Consider the following 17,485-nt stretch of genomic DNA (forward strand, 5'->3'; position numbering starts at 1 on the left):
ACCATAGAATATATTTCCAAATGGCACATTCTATCATTATTCTCCAGCTCAGTTGCATTTTCCACGATGACCTGGTATAAGTTACTAACTTTTTGTAAGTAGGAAAGCAAAATAAAAAACTTATTAAAATAAGTTACTTTTTATTATAATTAAGTTACTTATTTAAATTTAATAAACAAACTAACTTAAGTGAAATAAGTAACTTAATGACTTAAAATAAGTTAAAAATAGCTTATTTGGTGGTATCGAAACAGGCCTAAATATCTAAATCGAATAACCAAAATTAAAAATACCATGCATGCCCATAAATGTCAAAAATAGTTGAAGCTATAAGACATTTCAACAGAGATGTTGTTATGAAATTACTGCTTGGGCCTGTGATTAAGAGTATCCCTTCATGTGGGTGAGCTTTATTTAGTTCTAGTCAAGTCAGCGAAATGTAGAACTATGGTAGAACTATGTTTGATACATTTGGGGCTATGCTTTGGTAATCCAAATATTTTGTCTAATGAAATGCAAAATATGCAAAGCTAACAAGGGATATTTTGTAAATATTCAAGATTGGAAGATCTTAACCTTTTGATGGGTCCCTACTCATGGTTGAGTGGTGCTCTGTGAATTTCAACACTGAGGTTTCGGGTTCAAGTGCCAATTGTGATGTGTGTGGGTTTGATTGTGTAAAAACGGAAAAAGAAAAAGAAAACTTTCAAACATTGCCAATAAAAAGAAGGTTACTAAGATGGTTGACGTAGAGCCGGTCGTGGACAGTTACATGGCCAAGATGGATCAGAAAAGGCCTGGTCGACGACAGAAGTGATCCAGACCATCGGACCTTAAATCGGGCATATCTCGCAATCCGGAATAAGTTATCAGACATAAAATATATGATTTTGGGGTAGAACGAGCTACTTCACTACAAGAAATCCCACTTTTAGCAACGAAAATTTTTGTCGCTAAAAGTCATATTTTCATAGCTAAAAACTTTTAGCAACGAAAAGTTTCGTTGCTAAAACACCGAGGTAGAAGGGTTTTATCGGCGAAAAATTCGAATTGTCGCTAAAGACTATTTTTAGCGACGAAAATTTTCTTCGCTAAAAAAACATCACAAGACTTTTAGCAGCGAAAATTTTCGCTGTCAAAAATATACGTTCCACTTTTAGTGATGAAAATTTTCGTCGCTAAAAAAATATCACAAGGCTTTTAGCAGCGAAAATTTTCGCTACCAAAAATATACCTTAAACTTTTAGTGGCGAAAATTTTCGCTGCTAGCGACGAAAATTTTCGTCGCTAAAAAACTTTACAAGCCTTTTAGCAGCGAAACTTTTCGTTACCTTAAATATCTAAAAAAAACTTTACAAGACTTTTAGCAGCGAAAGTTTTCGCAGCTAAAAATATTCGTTCCACTTTTAGCGACGAAAATTTTCATCGTTAAAAAAACTTACAAGACTTTTTAGCAGTGAAAATTTTTGCTGCTAAAAGTATTTGTGCTAGCCTTCAACTTTTAGCGATGAAAATTTTCGTTGCTAAAAATAATTACAATACTTACAAAACTTTTACCTACGAAAATTTTCGTAGGTAAAAGTCTCTTACTCACTTCCAAAATTGCTGGAATATTATATACACCTGATATATAATATATTTCATCATATTCACATTCACATCCATATAAACCCAAACTAGCCATCCAAACATAAAAGTACATTCATCCAAACACAAACAATCTTATCACATCACAAAGAGTTCAAAGAAGTTATTAAGAATAGAAACATGACCAAATGACAATAAGCCGGCTTATAAAAATAAATGGTTGAGATTTTTAAACCAAATTATCATTATGGTTTCAAGGAGGGTCCATTTATCTCCCCAATGTTGAGTCATCTCAAAAGCAAATGATTAGCAAAAAGCCAAAAACCAAACAATAGTATTGCAAAGGACCAGTGCAGCTAAGTTACAATGAAGACAGCACACAGAGAAATGGAGAAATTACAACGATTACACTTTATATCGGGAGGCAAAGAGCACTAAGTATAATGCAGCTGAAGTCTTCACATATTGGTATATAGCAAAGTGTAGAAATTTGCACATGAAGACACCCTTAACATGCAATAACTAATAGATAGGGCTAAAATGTTTGGATCTTATGGCCTTATGAAAATGACAGCCAAGAATAGAATGCAAAGTTTAAGTTACATGAACCTTCACATTATTGCAAGACTTAATTAGTCCCTTTCATTCCCACTCAATTGCACACATGGTTTATGGATGGTTCATTCCCACTCAACTGTACACATGTTTTTATGGATGGTGAATCCAGAACTATACATCTGATGAGTCATAATGCATATGGTTGTCCAATGCTACAGTACACGAGGATTGAGTTAATGTTCTGATGGGGGTTCCTCGCGTGTTTGGCAAGAAAAAAAAAAACCTGGCTTAAAATGGTGTTACCTGATACCGAGCTATAACCTTTTCTTGAGAGAATCTACATACATATGAACCTGCAAAAATCAAGCAACAAGAAATATCTTAATGTGGACATAGAATTTCTTCATATTTCTAACATTTTTGGTTCTCAAACTCTACATCAGAAACTTATGTCAGAAACTTCAGGTTTTCTCAGATTACTCAGTATTGCAAAACTCAAAAAATGATTTAGCCTCAAAGTAGACACCAACTTGGTGAAAAAGGCCACCACCAATCCACCAACAAAAAAGGGCATCCACCTAAATTTGGTTGTGAAAACAAACCTGTAGTAGATTTTATTGTTGCTCTGTAAGTTCTCAGCATTGAAAATCTGAAGATCATTGCTAGCATCACTTGATTTCTAGTACTTGAATCTTCATGCACTTGATTTCTTGGCTAGTACAAGAAAGCACCTGAAAGTATTAGAAAAGACACCCAAAGAACAAGTATTTTCCTATTTCTGAAATATGAAAAAAAAAATGCAATTTGGATTGAAAGATGAGATGGACATATTAACTCCACCTGTCTTCTGCCTGTTTTTGAATCAGAACTTATGGGAGTATAGAATTTCTAGAATTTCTCAAGGCTAGGTAGCCTAGAGTGATAAAAATGCAATAAGGGTTCAATTTTAGGCTTCCATATTGGACGTTATCCATTTCAACTCAGTTTTCTAGTTTTTATCTAGTCTGTACAAAGATATAAAGTGAGACAAAAAATAAAAATAAAAATTGAAACTTGGTATAGATAGCTCATTCCTGGCAAAGAATTAAGATTGAGCAGGTTTTGCTTCAGTTTTCTGGGGAAATTAAACAGTATATGCATATGGTACATATCATCAATTGTGCCACTCGTTTAGCATTCCCACACTCATGCCAAAATCTGTTCTGGCTCTAGCTGCTAGCTAATGCTACGTCACTACCATGTGTTCACAAGTTCACCCTTTCCATTTATAAATGAATAATTTACAAATAAAAGTAAAAATAAATAAAATTTGTTGAGTCCCATTTAGCAAGCAAATGTATGACATTTGTAGCATTTGTTGTCTAAAATGGAGCCACCATTAAAACATGAGCTAGAATTCAAATAGTGCACAATTCTTAATGTCTGGTTCTCATCCACCATATGGCATAAATGCATGGCAAGTTGGCAACCCCAGACAATACAAATTACCCTTTAAAAAAAACAAAGAGCATACAAAATAACAAATTCAGGCCCCATTGTTGAATGTAGCCCAAATCCACACTTGATTCTGTGATCTTAACAATCTGATATTGCTCATTGAATTCGGGCCTCTAGCCATTTTATTTGCTAAATGCCAATTTGATAGCTAAATGGTGTTGAACTACCATTGTATCTTCAGTTTAAATCTTTAGTGTTTCAGTAAGCACAATAATCAATAACTTAAATGTGCATTTTATTAAATGTAAGCACTTAAAGATTGCTTCCCAAGATCCTTCCATGGGTACTACACTACATTCTTCAGTATTGCGACACTGCATCCACATGAAACTAACCACGCATGCGCATTATATACAAGCACAATTAATAGCATAAGCACACATCCTAGCATGATCATGGGACCTATGACTGCATAAACAACACATGACCATCAAGCAATATGCAAAGATCTGAAACAATCAAGTCAAGGACCTTAAACGAATAATTTCCACATAAATAGATTCCTAGTTGAATTCTTACCTCAAGCACAACATCAGGATTAATTTCTGAAAGGGTCTGAGCGTCTGTCTTGGTCATGCCACTTTGAGATGGAGGAGAAATAAGATGCATAGATGTTAAGGGTCATACAAGTAGATTCTCCATCAAAATGATTTTCAGTGTTAGATGTGTTCATATATCTTCCATTATTACAAATCGCAAATTGTTCCAAGGGTTCACTACTCATGCAAGTTATAGTTAAACTATTGTGCCCTCAAGCACAATGCATCCAAACGGAGAAAATTGACAGGATGTGGAATAATGCATGCCTGGTCTGGAAGAAAGATGAGTCGATTCATGTTAGCTAACTAGATTGTGTCATAATCGTACAACAAAAGATGTCCTATACCACACCTTGTGAGCATCTCAGCAATTCTGCTTTTCAAGTTGCAGCCATGCCCGTCCACATGTAGCTGCACATGCTAATATGAAAGATGCGTGTGAGATCCCAGCTTTCCACAATTCTATTAGATGTGCCAGATTGATTAAATCTTCTTGTGCAAAATTTAGGCAGTTCTGATTTTCAAGTTGGAGACAATATCCAAAAGAAATGGATGGGTCCAAGAATCAAGTCAGTCACAAATCTGGCAGACAAACATATGCAAAAGAAATGGACAATAAGCATTTAATGTACATGTGTGGCCCATCAGATCTGTGCACTGCCGTGAATTTTACACAAGGCAACCCATATAGTGGCTTGCACCTGATAAGCAGATTATATCATGCATCCATGTAAGCATTGTGGAACCCTGAGCCTACACTCTTAATGATTGCTTCAACTTTGAATAGGCATCTTACATCCAAATCACTAATACAAGTCAAACATTATGGAAACTCTTTGTAATATTGAAGCGTACAAACATACTCATTCTACAATTTGAAACATCATCCAAATATCTTTCACACTATTCATAATGAGGAAGTAAGAATAGGAATTATAAAAGCAAACAAACTTTCACTGGATTTCTCCTTAATTACAGTTAGCAATTCCCTTTCCACAATCACACAATAACAATGTTTAGAAAATCAAAACATGAACAAACCAAGTTTTAAATACTTGTGTCAGTCACTCAAATGCCCATGTCTACCAAGATTTAAAATTCAAAACATTTACGGCCTACAAGCATTCAATAACCACCGTTTCATGATGTATGGTTCACTTTCGATTTGGATTTGCCTCGTTTTTTCGCTCATTTTATTTAAAAATGGCTGATTTCTTTCCAATGCTACCTTAATGGCCATGAATCAAATGGAATGATGGATGGGATTGTCCATGACAAACAAGTTGTCTAACCGTGCCATAAAGATAAGCCCGATCAAATACATACTCAGCTAAACATGTGGCAAATCAAATCCTTTCACGTTAGGTCAGGTCAAGTCACCCAAAGTTATCCTTGGTGACTTGATCACTAGGCAATCCCATGCTCTATTTTGTCCATCCATTGTTTCATATTAGTTTAATGCATGAGCCCAGAAAATGAAATAAATTTAAATATCAGGTGGACCATATAATAGGAAACAGTGGTGTGATTGACCATTAAAAACTTCTAAGGAGGCCACAAAAGTTTTGGATGAAGTTGATATTAGCTTTTTTTTCCTCCATCTGGATTTTTGTGACCATATTAACAAATTGGATAGAAAATAAACATTATGATAAGCCTTATGAATCGAAAAAAACCAACAACAAGAAGAAAACTTAATGTCCATGGAGAATCCAAAAAAAAAAATAATAATAAACAAAAAACAAATTTACTAAAAGGTATGGCATGAACTCTTACAACTTGCGGAGAATCCAATGATCGTACTGTCTACGGCCTTCTGAGGAGTAGGTGTTTCTTCCTGTTAAAAGAAAACAATCACAGTATAATAATCATCTTGTAGAAATTAGAACCCATATTCAAAAACCAGGAAAATAGCAAACGAGCAAAATAGCCAATAGAAATTCCATGTTCATTTGATCAGTTCCATGTAATTTCACACACCCAATTCATCCAAAAAATCAAAAACATGACTTGTATGAACAACAAAAGCTCCTTCCATTCAATCAGTTTCATGGAATTCCATGAGTTCACCAAATACAATAACAGAATAACCATAATGATTTGAAGCAACCTGCATAAGATACTGAGAAATTAAAGCTTAAAAGAAAATACAGATTGGTAAAAATATATATATACTAATGAAAACATGTGCACTTAGAAAACAACACAGGTTATAACAAAACCTCAATCATGAGATGACTTCTTCTGTTTGAGTCACCAAAAGAGAGGGGGAAATTGATTTCCTTTTAACAGTTACATAGAAAACTACACTCGTAACCAACTCTAGATGGAAATTTATTTCCTTTTAACAGTTAGAGAATGATTGAAAGATTAGACCAAAACCAATCTAATGAAAGAGATGATATGACATTCAACAAAAAAAAATAAAGTGCTAGAAGTGAAATTTCTTAAAATATATAATTTACTATTAAAACCACCTAGACCCAAACTGGACAGTACCTAGACCTGATTTTTAATCAGGTCCTAAAGTTGAGACCTGAACCAGTCCCAATTGCTTATAATGGGTCCCATAAATGAGACCCAGATGTATTAACATTGGGTTGGATTCATCAAATACCCATTGGCTGCCACACATGCAATTGAGTGCAATATTAGCCACATACCAAGTTGGTGTAAAAACTCTATTGATTGTCCTCATGTCTGGTCTTCTCTAAGCCCAACCATGGAGATGTTTGCATATGTCCCTTTGGCAAGCAATCTCAATTAGCAGTTATGGTGGTCCCTAGCACTGATTTCTGAGTGGGAAGCTTCTTCAGCCATTGGATGAGGGACACCCATTTGGATGTATATGCTATTGCCCCAACCCTAGTAGGGTTGTTTTGAATCCAACAGTAGGCCACAAACAAATCCATCACCAGCAGTTAGGCCTGAAAAACATATTTTTAGATGCAGCCTGATTAAGCAAGCAAGTCTTCTCAGTTCAGATAATTTGGCTATAATACTGACAAAATTGGGCAAAGAAATGTATTGAAAACCAAAACAGTTGATTGAGTTATTCGGGATGCGTGGCTTTGTTCCAATGACTGTTTATGATTTGGAGGGATGTTACTGCAATGTGCACGCTTCATGGAGTTTCATGAAGTGCTAACTACGACATCCCCATTGCACATGTGATTCATGTCTATGGTTATCAAGACTGTTGATATCATGGGCCATAGTCCACGAGTCAAGGCAACTAGAAACCCATTCATGACATATAGATGGAAGATTAACAAAAGTTTTTATAAAAAACGAGCACTTGTCCACATTCAATTGGAAAACCCAATAAAGATTGGGGCTATTGGATCATCCAAAAACAAAGTTCAGGAAACTGGAAAGATCTTGCAGTGCTGTGACTGCAAAAGAGACAAAGTGAATCAGCAAATATTCTTTGGCATTTTCAAAATCCCGTTGTCTAAAAGTCTCGGGCATGGTGCCTGATTTTTGCTCTCTTGTTTCTCCTCTCAAATGCCTTAGAGCTTCCAATCCCTTCCATTGATCAAGGCGAGAGCTCTGCCTTCCCATGAGAGATGTGCTCATCCATGCAGAGCTTTCTTTTTTTGGATGATGTCTCACTTAGCTCATTCCCACTCACTGAAAATTCCACAAAGACATGCCATGGTTTGCAAACTATACACAAGCACCTAGAAAGAAACAAAAATATAATATAATGCTTACTGCAGGAAAATACACACACACACAAATATAAAAATAAAAATAGACCGCATTATTCTGATCTAGCTGTCTACACAAATAAATTTGCCTGTATTGTACTACAGGCTGTCCACTTCTTTAAATGGACCATCTTTTTACCAAATGATATTCCAAACAATAAATATGGGTAAACTAACAACAGTTCAACAAAAAATCAGATATGAATCAGATATGAATCAAATGATAACAGAACATTCCCCATTGCATTCAACAAAAAATCAGATATGAATCCCCAAAAAATTCCCAAATCTGTTAATTATGGATTTTCAGATATGAATCCCCAAAAAATCAAAAAATCAGGGATTTTCGATTCTGAATCCTCAAATCCGAATCCCATACAGGCAACTTAGGGATTTCGAATCCCAAATCCAGAAATTAGGGATTTCCGTCAACGGTGAGAACGGTCAGAGAGAGAGAGAGAGAGAGAGAGAGAGAGAGAGAGAGAGAGAGAGAGAGAGAGAGAGAGATACTCGATCACGGTCCACCGATCCACCGAGAGAGATAGAGAGAGAGAGGATGCGCAAGAGAGAGAGCACCGAGAGAGATAGAGAGAGTGACAGAGAGACAGAGAGAGAGAGGGCGCGGTTGAGAGAGGGCCCGAGAGAGAGACAGAGAGAGAGAGAGAGAGAGAGAGAGAGAGGGTGCGTGAGAGAGAGGAGACAGAGAGTGAGAGACCGAGAGAGGAGAGTATATCTCCCTCTCTCTACTCGTGCTGACACCAACGCCCGTGGCTGGTGGTCGGTGTTGTGTGGGCCCCACGATGTTGTATGTGTGTCATCCCTGCCATCCATCTATTTTTCCATATCATTTTATGGTATGAGACAAAAAATGAGGTATATCCCAATCTCAACTGGACCACATTATACGAAACAGTGTTGAATGAGCGTCGACCATTAAGTTACTTTTGGGGGCCATATACAGTTTTGGATCAATCTGACATATTTTTTTTCCCTTCAACTGGGCATGTATGACCTAATCAATAGATTTGATGTCAAATAAAAAGTACAATGGACCTTAGGAGGGTTTTAATGGTGGATATCCAATCACTATTGTTATCATGTGGTGTGGTCCACCTGAGATTTATATCCCTCTCATTTTTGGTAACAAGCCCTAATTTAAAAAAAAAAAAAAAATTATGTGAGGGAACACCAACACATCTCCCATGAATGTTGTTGCTCTACAAGGACTCTTTTATTTATTTATTTAGAAATGATCTGGTGCCTACGAACACAGTTATAGTGCTCCCATTTTTATTCAAAACCTAGACGGTCCAAACCATTGATCAATACGATTCATCAGGTCTAATCCATATTTCAAGAACTACCATGAAAATATCACACTGATTTAGTAAATTTGACCATTCAGTAAATAGAATTAAAAATGGACGGTCAAGATCATTTACGCAAAAATAGGTCCAATCAACATTTCGATTCATCCATTTGTTAGGATTATCATGGTTTGCTTATAATTGTAAAGAATCACATTTGTGCAAGTGACAATTAAAAACCCATGTAATTTCATTTTTTTATCATCAATTAAGCTATTTTTGAATTTACTAGAATTTATTTTTATTTTTTCTCGTGGATTTGAGGAATCTTTATGAAGAATATAGAAAAGCTCCGTGGAATTGGAATAATTATCCACTTTGAAGAAGACAGTGATCGACCTCATCACGTCCATACCTACGTTAGTCGCTATAAAGGTTTTGATAGAGAATTGTGCCCACCATACCATAGCCATCGAGGATGGGTTTAGAACTCAAAATACATCTTAGATGATGAAATAAACTGTTCATATTCTAGTCTATACTAAGAAGCATTCGCTGAACTAATGATTGTCTAGGACAGAAAATTTAGAACATTGAGAACTAAAGATCAAATGGCTCATATTCGAATCCAAGCATGATAGGTTAGGATCAACAATGAAGCATTACTACCATAGCATCTATGGCATGATTATAAAAAAAACAGGGGAGATCATAGTTTAGGAAGCAAAACGGATTGAAAACCCACCCCAGCAATGTATGCTAATAAGGGGCACCGTGAGTTGTCAAAATCCTCACTGCAAAATGCATGCCAAGGGATGGATGACGAAATGCATCATGGGAAGTTCTTGTGACCAGAAGCTATGTGGTCCCACAGAAATGCAGTAACAAAACCACTTTGTTCATGATTTTCTCAAGCTCGTAATGGGACAGGGTCTAAAAATCGGGCAGATTCAAAACTAAGCTAGGCCACTCCGAGTGAAATACTGAGAATGGAAATGTCCACCATTGAGACTTCCTAGAACCCACTATGATATTTATACACCATCTCAACCGTTAATAAGGTTATCACCACACGAATAAAACCATGGACACAAATATCATCCTGATGTCCTACCAAGTTTCCAATGGTGGATGTTCCATCCTAACTGTCTTGTCTGACGTGTGGCCCACTTGAATTTTAGATCTGCCTGATTTTTGAACTCTTCTATGGGCCCATATAGCTTATTACCATTAAAGCGGATTGCGTAGTGAGTAACTCACTACAAGTAAACTCTATGAGGTCCACCATAATTTATGTATTTTATCCTCTCCATCCATTAATTTTAACAGATAAATTTTCGGATTGAGACTAAAAATGAGGCATATCCAATGTTCATAAGGACCACACAACAGGATACAATTGAATTGAACATCTACAGTTGAAAAATTCTTGGGAGCCCTAGAAGTTTTGGATCAAGCTTATATTTGTGTTTTAACTTCATCTATGTCTGTATGATCTTATGAACAGGTTGGATGACAAATAAACATCACTGTGGGGCCTAGAAAGGTTTTTACGGTGGAAATTATTATCCCCATTGTTTCCAGTGATATGATCCACTTGATCTTTTGGGCTCAACTCCTTAAATTAGACAGAAAAACAGATGGATGACATGGATAGACCAAAAACATTCAGGGCCTGTTTGGCCAAGCAGATTAAGAGGGATTAGGAGGGATGGGATGGTAAAATCCCATGATATGCCAAACGAGCCAAACAAACCCGATGAATTTGTCCCGGGATATGGCAAACCCATGGATCACCATGATGTTTTATTATAATATACTTCAAAAAAAAAATTTAAAAATACAAATTCTGAATTTTTATTTTCAAAATCTCAAAAATTTTCTCATATTTTAATTTTTTTTCCTCAAAAATTTCAAAATGTTGACTTTTTTTTTTTCCAAAAGCATCATTTTGTTTTCAAAGTTTTTCTCAAACATTGCCAAAGTTTTTCTCAAACATTGTCATATTTTTGCATTTTGCTCCATTTTTTGTTCAAATCGTACCAAATTAGTGCCAATAGGTGAGAAATGCTTGATTCTTCATGTTTTTCCAACAAAATCAAGGATTTGAACGTTCGATTTCAAAATTTGAGGGCAGGTGATCCAATTTGGGAGAAATTGGTGAATTTGATTTAAACATTTGAAGTTATTTATTGTTCAATCTAAACTGATTAAATTGTCCAAAAAGAGTTGATTAAAGGTTCAATTAGTGGATCTCCCTAATAATTTAGCAATTTTATTTTTCATAGATAAATTTCAATTTACATTTAAAAATAACATTTTTTCCAAAATGAAAATTTTTTACTCTTTTAATAAAATATCATTTTTATTATAAAATATTTCAAAAAAAAATTAAAATACAAATATAGAATTTTTACTTTCAAAATCTAAAAAAATTTCTCATATTATAATTTTTTTCTAAAAAATTTCAAATTTCCTATTTTTTTTGTTCAAAAGCAACATTACTTTTAGCGACGAACACTTTCGTCGCTAAAAATATTATTAGTGACGGTTTTGGTTTGTCGCTAAAAGTCATGGCCAAAAGTAAACTAGGTGAAATACACAACACTTTTAGCGACGAAAATTTTCGTTGCTAAAAGTAAATTTCTGCTTTTTTGCGACGAAAATATTCATTGCTTAAACTCTTAGAGGGAAAATTTTCAAAAAAGCGGGAAATTACTTTTAGCGACGCAACTTTTCGTCACTAAAAATCTTAATGGTTCATTGCTAAAAGTTAGGGCCAAGATTTTTAAACCGAAATACACAACTCTTTTAGCGACAAAAATATTCGTTGCTAAAACTCTTAGCGGGAAAATTATTAGCGACGGTCTTGGTTCGTCGCTAAGAGTCGGCCAAAATTTTCAAATTGGAATACGCAACACTTTTAACGACGAAAGTTTTTGTCGCTAAAAGCAGACTTTTGATATTTTCAAACTAAGATACACAACACTTTTAGCGACGAAAGGGTTCGTCGCTAAAAGCAGACTTCTGATTTTTTAGCGATGAAAATATTCGCTGCTAAAACTCTTTTGGAAATTACTTTTAGCAACGAAAATGTTCGTCGCTAAAAAAATTATTAGCGACGGTTTTGGTTCGTCGCTAAAAAGTCAGGGTCAAAATTTTCAACCTGGACTACACAACACTTTTAGCGACGAATTTTTAGCAACAAAAATATTCGTCGCTAAAACTCTTAGCTGGAAAATTTTTTAAAAAGTGGGAAATTACTTTTAGCGACGAACTGTTTCGTCGCTAAAAGTCCCATGCACGAGTTTTAGCTACGAAAAGTTTCGTAGCCAAAAGTAATCATCCAAAAAATGTTTTGAGCCTGTAGCGACGAATATTTTAGTCGCTAAAAGTCTTGTCCACGATTTTTAGCTACGAAAACTTTCATCACTAAAAGTCTCGTCGCTAAAGGTACTCTTTTAGCGACGAAAATTTATTTCGTCGCTAAAAGTTTCATCGCTAAAAACCCTCTTTCTTGTAGTGCTTTAGCCAACCAACCTAGCTACACCAGGTTATGCAAGCCAGATTTGCGAAATACCCCTGGATCGATGGTCGTTTCCCTATTTTGATTTCGTTTTTACTATAAATAGTAAGTTTTAGTTTGATTATAACTCTTCATTCATTGGGCTTTAGGAGTTGCACCCAATGTGAAATAGCTTAGAATAATTAGAACGATTTGGGGAAGCCAAATAGGACACTTACTATTTTTGACCGAAAAACTTGCGCACTAGTAGACATTACGACCGTCTATAAATAGTAAGTTTATTATTTATAGTAAGTTGTGAATTCTAGGAGTTTTAGTTGTAGTTTGATTTTGATTTCTTTCTCATTGCTTGGTACCCCTATTTAAAGGGTTGTGAAGTCGTTTTTATTCATTAATCAATCAATTTCGAATTTATTAGAATTTATTTATATTTTCTTGCTTTCTTTCCTCATGGATTCGAGAAGTCTCTGTGAGGAGTCCAGAGAAGTTCCGTGGATTCAAAATAGTTATCCTCTTGAGAAAGACGGTGCTCGATCTCACGTCCTTCCCTACGTAAGTCTGGTATCAGAAAGAGGTTTTTCCTCGGATCGATGACTTCTAATGACAGGTCGAGCAACAATCTCATGAACGGTGCTCTAGGAAATTTACCTTTAATGGTGGCAGCTTTCGAAGCAGCGTAGCGAGAGAATCGGCAAGCCATACAAGGGCTGCAGGCTTCCATCGATTGCATGACGGATAGCATAGCGAAGGCCCTAGGGCAACTCCATGTTTCTGGTGGTGATTCGTCACCAGCAATTGCTGGCACTCATAATTACCCTGATCGCAGGATGGTACCAACAGTGAACCACAAGATCACTCTTGAGAAGGTGGGATCTAATGACATGATTCCATAACATCCTGGACGAGGTAGTGATTGGATGGATCGAGAATTCAAGATGAGGGTCGATCTTCCTAACTTCAATGACCAACTTACAATTAAGGATTTTCTTGATTGGCTTTCTGAAGTTGAGCGATTCTTTGAATATATGAAAATCTCTGAAGCAAAGAAGGTTAAGCTTGTGGCATACAAATTGAAGGGTGGAGCTTCAACTTAGTGGGAACAACTTCAACTCGAGCGTATGAGACAAATGAAAGCGCCAATTCGCACGTGGCTGCGGATGAAACAGTTATTATGCATGCGATTCCTCCCCCGAGATTATGATCAGGTATTATTCCAACAAAACCAAAATTATTATCAAGATAGCCGATCAGTAAAAGGTTATGCAAAAAAATCCTATTATTTGTCCGCGAGAAGCGACCTCATCATGTTCATCCCCTGCGTCAATGGTCCATATTCCAACATGCACTCAATTGCACAAGGATCCTAATAGTAGCCTTGATGATGAGTAAAACCAATAATTTTCCTGGTTTGCACGCCATGCTACAAGTGGTTTTATTGGATTAGTGGAAAATTCAAAACATGAGTGTGTACCAACCATCTAATCAATTTAGTCTTTGTGACCCACCATATCAAGACCAACTAGTCAGATGATCCTAAGCTTGCTAACAATGGCCCTCTCTATGACAATCATCTATTTCCTATACCACTAATCAAATGGTAAGGAGAGCAGTATCCAAGTGATTTTTGAGAGAGACGCACTGTTGAGTTTTGGTTAGAAAATACAATGTTTGAAAATAAATTCAAATCTTGTTTCCCTTTCTTTCTTTCTTTCTTTTTTTTTTTTTTTTTTTTTTTTTTTAAAGTTTTGTCCCCCCGCATCACTTTTAGAGATGGAGAGTTTTTTGGTTTATAAGCTTTTCTTTGGTGTGTTTACTTAATAGGAGAAATTTAGAGAGAGCTTGGGGTTGCACACTAGAACACATCTGTTGACATTGGGCAAGGACATGGGCAGTGTGGCTGTAGAGGCACTAGTGGCACACTTTGCACCTCGCACATGCGCATCATAGTGCTTCGAGTAGTCAATCTATGATGATCCATTTGTAATTGATGCACGCTAGACCATAGAAGGCTTGTGGTATCCTCGGAGCAGTTTGCTTGTAACCCGTTAGCGATCTCTAATATGAGAGGTGAAGGAGGCAAATTGCGCTTTAAGGATAATGTATTTAATACGTGCTATAGCCCGATTGAATCAATTATTTATTTTTAATTTTTAGTATCTAAATTATCGTTTTGGAATATTTTCCAACAAGCAATCTATGGTGTAATCCAACATGTGAGATGTAGAGTATTTCCTACACCTCCTGAATCAAACCAAAACAGGAAGGACTAGCTGGTGGAACTAATATTCCTATGTTGGCCTAATTAAGATTGCTCCTTGTTCATAGCATCATTTCTGGTAGAGAAATTAGTCATGCTAATATGAAATGCCTAGACCAATGTTTTTAGAGGAGAAAATTCATCTTCTAGTGTTATGATTTGTTTATGAATGGTTGATTGCTTTTAAGGTTTTTTTTTTCTTAATGGACAACTAGAATTAAAGCTTATTCTCATTAGCTAGGCCTACGTGGAAGCACTCTATTAGTCGCAATCTATACTGTATATATATATATATATATATATATATATATATATATATATATATATATATATATATATATATATATATATATAATGAGCACCTTTTGGACATGTTTTCTTTGCAATTAGTTTTGTGAAGAGGTGATGTAGAGCGGGTCGCGAACACTTTCATGGCCAAGATTGACCAGACAAGGCCCGATCAAAGGCGGAAGTGATCAGGACCGTTAGAACGTTAAAAGAGTCGTATCTCTCAAACTGGAATGAGTTTTTTGATGTATCGTATGTGATTTCGGGTTGGAGAAGCTACTTTAGCTAACCAACCCGCTATGTTGGGTTGCCCAACCCAGATTTGCGAGATTCCATTAGATCGATGGTCAAAAGTTCATTTTAATTTTGTTTTTACTATTTATAGTAAATTTTAGTTCGATCATAACTTTTGATCCTTTGAGCTTTAGGAGTTGTGCCCAGCGTGAAAAGTGCTTAGAAAAAATAGAAAAATAACATGGTTTGGCCAAATTGGATACTTTCTATTTTTGGCCAAAAATCATGAAGTCCAGTAGAAATCATGACCGTCATAAATAGTAAGTTTAATATTCATAATAAGTCACCCTTTTAGGGAGTTTAAGTTAGAGTTTGATTCTGAAACTTCTTCCTAGGTCTAATATCACCATTAAAGGATTGTAAATTCATTTTTATCATCAATCAATTTATTTTCGAATATATTATATATAATTTATTTATATTTTCTTATTTTCCCTCGTGGATTGGAGGAATCTCTACAAGGAGTCCAGAAAAGGTCTATGGATTCAAAGTAATTATCCCTTGAGGAATACGGTGATCGTCCTTATCATGTCCATCCCTGCATCAAGAGGAAAACTACGAATATTCAATGGATGTGAGAAGCTATACTATATACAAAGCAAGCACATTTTGGACATGTTTGCTTTGCAATTAGTTTCATGAAGAGGAAAACCACAAATATTCAATGGAAATGAGAAGATGCTTTAAACAAAAACAAGGATATTTTGGAAAATGAAAAATTAATTGTTGTCGGATGTGCAGTTCAGATTTCACCCACAAAGAGCTTACAATGGCTTATATTTTACTGGCATTTTCTTAAATTTTTTATATGAGGAACCAGCTCAAACTCTTCCTCTCTTTTTAGTGTGGTGGCCTGCATGGAGCATATTGGTATGGAGACCATGCAACAAAGTCTCCGTGGTACTTATTGTAATGATTATGAAATACATACTCTTTATTTAGTGTGCCTTATGTTAGGATGTTAGTCTCAAACTATGCATATCTAAAATTCGAATAAGCCACAATAATAATAATTAAAAAAACATAAAAAATGGATCACCCATTATTAAAGTCATATGTACCCTTCAATAATAATAATAATAATAATAATAATAATAACTTTCTAAGTATAAAAGGGGAACTTAGAAACGCTTTCTTAAAAGAAATCCTTGAACCCCTGTTTATCCATGGTCCCACTACCCAGCAAGCCAAGGTGGACCAAATGTAAATCACGGATCAATGAAAATAAAAATTAAAATGCTTTCATTGAGATTTGAACTCAAGACCTCCCGCTTACTAAACGGGTGCTCTAACCAACTGAGCTATGAAAGCAGCTGTCCTCCATTTATCTTTTATTTTATAAAAACGTATACGTACACTTTTTTGCTTTTTGCTTCTTCTTCTTCTTTTTTTTTTTTTTTTTTTCTTTTTTTTTGAGTTTTATCACCTGATCCTCGGTGGGATTACAGTAAAAATCATACCATCCATCCGTCTTATCAGTCCAGGTTAGGAAAGATCTGAAAATTGAGATAGATCCAAAACTTAAGTGGGCCATACGACAGAAAACTATGGGGATTGAACTCTCACTGTTGAAACATTCATGGGGCCACAAAAGTTTTCAATCAGGCTAATATTTTTGTGTTTCAGTTCATCCCACTGGGAATGACGTTATGAACGGTTTGGATGGTATATAAACATCATGGTGGATGCTGGGAAGGTTTCAATGGTGGGCATTTCCCTCTTTACTTTTTCCTATCCCGTGACCTACTTAAGTTTTGGTTCTGCCTCAATTTTGGGCTAATGTCCTAATATGAACCAGAAAAGTGGATGGACAAGTGGATGGACGGGATGGATTTCTCAAAAACGTCACGGTGGGCCCCACCTAGGTTTCGATTGCAGGTACTTACTTATGCAATCCGCGTCCCATTCGGATGCCTACT

The 17,485-nt window shown here is 35.7% G+C and overlaps 1 non-coding gene across 1 annotated transcript; it reads right to left on the bottom strand.

The window, feature by feature from the left end:
- Positions 1–16,803: 16,803 nt before the first annotated feature.
- On the bottom strand, positions 16,804–16,877 carry TRNAT-AGU (transfer RNA threonine (anticodon AGU)). The gene has a single exon. It is a non-coding gene; the product is annotated as a tRNA-Thr (tRNA).
- Positions 16,878–17,485: the final 608 nt, after the last annotated feature.

This window comes from Magnolia sinica, chromosome 3 (assembly GCF_029962835.1).
Source record: "Magnolia sinica isolate HGM2019 chromosome 3, MsV1, whole genome shotgun sequence".
Lineage (NCBI taxonomy): Eukaryota > Viridiplantae > Streptophyta > Magnoliopsida > Magnoliales > Magnoliaceae > Magnolia > Magnolia sinica.